We start from the raw sequence: 6,421 nt of genomic DNA, 5'->3' as shown, positions 1-6,421 counted from the left end.
AACTACAGCGAGCAATTATAACCTGTTGTTAGTATTACAAAAAAGATATTAGGAATATCTGAGAACTATCATGGTAAGCGACGCGATCTTTTTACTGAGCATCTATTTATTAAACATTAAAAACTTCCAGCTACACAGATATACTACTAAAATTATTGCACCACATAAAGAACAGGAAGCTATACCTAATCACTTTAGGTCAAGCTACGTCTGAGTACTCACTGCGCAAAGAGCAAAAAAGAATACGAGTTACTAAAATTAACTACTGCCGACATACCTCAAAATTTCATCACCGCATTTATTAAACATCGTGTCTGGTAAACTCATTTTTAAAACCCCATATTTAAATAATATGCCAAATTATATTTGATAAACCACGCCATCTCTTTTTCTTAAACGTGCCATCCGCCATGAGTGTATTCAGTAATCTATACCTATAGGTATATTTAATATTTTCTGTGCAACATGAAATATCATGATGTTTATTTTTTATATGTATGTACGTATACATGTACATGTTTGTTTATTTATTATTTTTGTATGCCACTATGTACGTTTGAATGTATATGAGTAATATACATGGATCTATATGTATTTTGATAGTAATTAATCACCCTGTGCTCAAATTGTATGAAACGGGAACATTACTAATCCAAGTTTGTACACATTTACTGTAAATAACTATATTGCATTTTAGCATTACTTCGATGATGTATTTACTCCTGAAATTGCTACCAGAGGCAGGAGCCTCTGTCAGGTTTGTCCCTTTAGCTCCGGCTCCACTTTCACTTAGAAAGGAATTGAATAAAGAAAGAAACAATCGAAGCAACTCGAACGTAAACGCTTGCGTGCGGTATGTTCTGAAGTGGTTCGCAAGACTGGCATATTGATCAATTTAGTTTAGCAAAAGCGTATGCTCTGCATTTTTGATGCTATTTTCTCTCTATCTTTTATTGGTTTAAGCCTCTGATATCTATACATTTGTGCGGGCTTAGTATAGTTTACAATAGTAATTTTGTGTAAATGTAATTTTTGGTTAAGGCGCCGCTGAAAATTATATCAAAGGTTTTCGACAAGAACTGTTTAAAGCAAATTCTCGCAGATGCAAGGGTGAAAGGATGGAAAATAATCGAAAGCCACTATATCAGCATGCCGTCTTTTTAAAGCACGTAAATTTCAAAATATGTTTTGTGCGCTGTACAAATCATTGCTTCTGCCAACGTCCTGATGCACTAGAAGGCAAAGTTGGCCGCTGTCTGGTGGTTGGCTACGTCCAGTGCTCTTCTGCAGGATGCTCCTGTGCTGCTCAATCCATCTGAGCCACTCGAATGAACGCAAGACTATAGTTTGTGCATGTCCCCGTGCGCTCCAATCAACACTGGAACTACAAAGCTATACACTATCCCTGTGTCCGCCGTTCAATCCACATTCTTTTGTTCTGGCGTTTTGGGGCAGCGCAAAGCTTGCCTTTAGGGCCATGGCCGATCAAGATGCCGACGACTAGCTATCTAACAGCATTGTTGACTTCTGTAATCGCATCAACTCGGTAAAGCCGAAAGAGAATAAGATCCATCACATCCTTTAAGGCATCGGTGGCGACGCTTTTGAGGTGTTGCTAGCGAAAATGTCTACCACCGTGAATGAACTTGTAACGCTTTACCAGAACTACGACAAGCTATACGAGATACAATCCGCAGTGGCGGTGGGCAGTTCTACAGCTTCTGAAGACTGTTGAATAAACATATCGACACTTTTGTTAACTAAGAGGTGCACGACAACTGTCGCTTTTTCTCCAGTTTCAAGGCTCAGGCAGCCTCATTTCTCGAGTGGCTCCATATTCGCCCGCTATCTTAAGCCACGGCATGCAAGAGCATGTCACTGAGGTCTCGCAGTCCAACTCCGTGATTCCGTGTGTGACCGCACCTCTTAGCTACACACAGGTAACCACTAGACCGCCACTCTCATCTCATCTACAGCTGGTCCATACATGCATGCCCTGGCCTTCCATGCATCAGTGTAGGCTGAACGTTCATTCCAAGCCCGTCCCTCAAGGGTTCGTCAACACCCTACAAAACCTTTGCGTACTGCCAAGAACCATTCTATTTGCTATGGCTGTTCAACCGGAGTGAAGATTGCTGGAAAACGTATCAACAACCTTTCATATGCGCATGATACCACTTTAATGGCAGAAAGTGAAGTGGAACTCAAGAGACTTCTGATGCGCGTACAAGAAGAGAGTGAGAAGTTTGGGCTTAAACTGAACATTAAAAAGACAAAGATCATGGCGTCTTGCCCTATCAAGTCCTTGAGCATCAAGGGACAAGAAGTGGAAGCTGTGCAAGATTTTCTTTTCTTGGGCTCGAAGATTACCTCGGAAGGAGACGGCAGCCATGAAATTAGGAGACGCCTGCTTCTGAGAAAGAGAGCAATGGTTAGCCTTGACCGCCTAGTAAAGAGCAGATACATTAGTCTGCCAACCAAGATCCGTATAACTCGTGCTATGGTCTTTCCAGTTGTGATGTATGGATTTGAGAGCTGGACTATGAAAAAGGCTGACCGCCGAAGAATTGACGCGTTTGAATTGTGGTGCTGGCGAAGACTCTTGAGAGTTCCTTGGACTGCCAGAAGATCAAATCAGTCGATATTGTCGACCATAAACCCTGACTGCTCATTGGAGGGTCAAATTCTAAAGTTAAAGCTCAGCTACTTTGGTCATCTGATGAGAAGAGAGGAGTCGCTAGAGAAAGATTTGATATTGGGAAAGGTTGAGGGTCGCCGGAGAAAGGGTAGGCAGCGAACGCGATGGTAGATGGCATGCTCGAGGCACTGCAGATGAAGTTATGTGATATTAGGAAGATAGTGAGAGACCGGAAAGCGTGGCGCGACATGGTCCGTACAGTCACGAAGAGTCGGACACGACTGAACGCCTGAACTGAACTGACTCAACCGGGTCATGTTGCACAACTTTACCACCACCACTATTCTGCTTCTTGGCCTCATATGGGATCATACCAGTATGACACCAATCCACGCTCGTAGACCGGGTCATGCTGCACACCTTTGCCACCACCACCATCCTGCTTCTCTGCCTGATATGCGATCATATCCGTATGACACTGATCCACGCTCGCAGATTGAGTGAGTGAGTGCGTAAACTTTATTAAATGCTTAAGGGTTTTTTTATCTCCGCCTCTTCAGCTGATGATTCCGCCTGGTACTCACTTTGTCCCAAAATCATCACTCCACCCCAATTGCCGATAACAGTCTCCTCGTTGCCGATCTCCATCGCCTATGCTTCGCCTTCGCCAATAAGGAAAACTGACAGCCGCCGTTCCGGGACTAGAACTGATTTTTTTTTTTCGAATTCACAAGTCCGTTGATTTGTCTGTTAAAGGTGCTGCCGTTCTTGTTCTCACTGACGCTGGCGCTTGTCGTTTCTGTTATCATAGAAGCTGCCGACATCAGTGATCAGTGAAGCTGCTGACATTTCAAGGTGACTCACTCCGCTTTCCAACTTTTCACTCCGCAACGCTACATCTGACCACCTTCAAATGGCCTGACTAAACATATTAACCGTACTCTTAGTAACATCTGGCCATATATGGCAACGCCAAGATTTCGAATCTGGGCTTGGGTCTTCCCTTCGTCACCTAAGCATATAGGACCACACGCAAATCACCACTGCATTTTCCGCCTTTTTTCTCCTTTACAAGCGCGAGCCAGCCTGCACTATAGATACAGTTATTCCCCACCGGCCTGATGTTTCCTATTCGACGCCACTCTGCGACATCGCCACGTGCGAAGAGGTTTTTCAGCTCACTTGCTCGCTTAGAATGAAAAACCAGTGGCAACAATAACATCGCCGTGATACCGGTGGGGCTTCGTCATATCTCCCCAATACTGGTGTAGACTTGGCTATTTCCACAACACCTTGACTTTCAAAGAAACTGCTTGATCGGTATCACGTTCCATGCTGAATTCTTCAGCAAATATCTTCCATCAATTACCTAGTTGAATCCGTTGCGTCCTCTGGGGCCTTGCGTCGTCCTGGCCGCGAAACAGTCAATGTCAACCGACAGATGCCCTACTACGACCCCTCTGTGCATTCTGGTCTTAGTCGCCAGGGTGGTTCCTTTTCTTCTAGAGGACCAACTGTTCCGGGTTAACCGTCATCAACTCAGCCAATAACATGCACCAGCGTGTTGGTGTGTCCGAAAAAAATGAAGTTGGCTGCTGTTTCGGTCTTTGGCCATGCATAGCTCTCCGCTTGATGATTCTATTGAGCTGACCAGTTCATCTGAACTCGCTGAATAAACGCAGTACTGCATGTGCCAGCTTATGCATCTAGCTTCGTTTAGATCGGAATAACTTCGTTCTCACTTATAATTGTTGATTCATCTACAGTCGCCTATAGTTCTGACAGCTCACCGTACTGGTTAGCTCGGTTGGGGAAGGATCTATGTCGGAGAGGCGACATGCGGCTTTTAAAATGATATCACTGCTAAGTATTTTATTATCAATTCTCTGTGTAAGCTGTATAGGTTTTGTTCTTATCTACCTCGTTATGATTAAATGGATAGCGGAATGTCAATTACGTGTTAGAAATTTGTTCCACCTAGAGGCAATATAGCGAGCATTTGACGAACACAGCTGTCGTTTCGAATCAAAGATGAACAGACTCTAGACAAAAGGTGTGACTAACTGCCTGCCCCAAAAATCGGACACTTTCGAGAATTTCTACAAGAAAATTTTTCAACTTTAACTCATCTCATATGAAAGAATAAGATACTGTCTTTATTTGGACGTCTTCCAGTGTTTCGTCAGCTTATTTGCAGAAACATAAGCACCTGATTTCGCAAACAAGTTTTTTACAGAACACATTGCATCTTTTAAAGTGGAATTAGACTAGTAACCGGAAACTGAGGCGAATCAATAAATAGGTTCACAGAGGTATTAAAAATATTCGAAGCAATAATTCGGTTTGCATTAAAATGAAGCAGAACGTTTTTTTTTTGTTGTTGCATTTTCAATTATATGACGAGAGCTAAGGTAAAACTTTAAAGCAGACTCCTGCTGCTCATTGAGAGCTAATACCTTTAGCAATAATGGGCTCACTACAGTATATTCACTTTGCATATTTACTGAAAGATATAAAAGGTGAGACAAACAAGACTAGCAGGCCCAGTTGCTGGGCCAACTTGCATGAAATGTGGGGTTTCTGTGATCAAACTCCGTATCAATAGAACATATTAAAAGTTACAAACATGAAATGTGAGGTTTCTGTGATCGAACGCCGTATCGAAAGAACATATTAAAAGTTAGAAAACTTGTGAATAACATGAAAGCTTCCCTTCAAACTAAATCAAAGTGCTTGGTGGATATTGAGAATAGTTATAGTTTACCTGTTATCAAAATGGGAATAAGATCTATGTTGCTAATTTTGAAATGCAAAAACTGTTCTTTTTCTACACTCAAAGATTACTTGTAGCAGTCCAAATTGTTGTAGAGTAAAATTTATTTTAAATATATTTTTTGTCGGATGAAATCTAAGAGAGTCACAAGGAAGCTGTCATTTCATTTCCAGTACACCCTGCAGTCATTAGATGACTCAAAAGCAAATTGCTTGGAGTGCCGCGGCAAGAACATGAACCCGACATTCGAACATTACGGAGGAGAGGCGATGCTCAGTAATGTCTTGCCGGCTCATACTTATCAAGCGCTGCAAAACGATGTGCTTTCTATTCCCTTAAAGGACATCACCCAGAAAATATGTGGTAGGCGATATTCTTTTAATGGATTGTGGTTGTCGCATCAACGGTTGGGCACTCAACAACAATGGAGGCAGATTCGAATCCCTGCCGCGGCCGCAGAATTTCGGCGGAGACGAAACACTAGGCTTCATACCGAGTGTTCTGCGATATCAATGGAGGGTAATGAACCCAATGTAAAGAAAATCTCCGCAAACCTCTAGTACCGCGGCCTTCGTAGCCTGAGTCACTTAGGCACATTAAAAGACATATATCAAACCCCTTTTGAAGCTTTGCATCCGCTAACTTGTACATCTGAAAGCATTCCTGGTTTTTCAATGCCCCCGAATTATATTTATCTGATGAAATAATAATCAGATGGCCTCCAAGATTTATTTGTAACTTTAGCTTTTCTGAACTTTTTAATTATTTTTATCCATAGGTTCTCAGCGCATTGCAATGAAAGACTCGACAGAAACATTCCGGGAAGTTAGGAGTGTGAAGCCCTGTATTTTCTTCTTCTTCAGTTGTCAGAACGTGCCTATGGAGTCAGCGGCCGAATAGCTGTCATACACATAAAGGCTTGTACCCTTTTTCTTGTACTGAAGAAAAATAAATAATAATTCCCTGAAGTCGTTTTGCGCTGCTTCTTAACATGCTGGTGCAACGCGCAG

Source organism: Amblyomma maculatum, chromosome 10 (genome assembly GCF_055883805.1).
Source record: "Amblyomma maculatum isolate TAMU_Amacu chromosome 10, ASM5588380v1, whole genome shotgun sequence".
Taxonomy (NCBI): domain Eukaryota; kingdom Metazoa; phylum Arthropoda; class Arachnida; order Ixodida; family Ixodidae; genus Amblyomma; species Amblyomma maculatum.
This window is presented reverse-complemented; position numbering follows the sequence as displayed.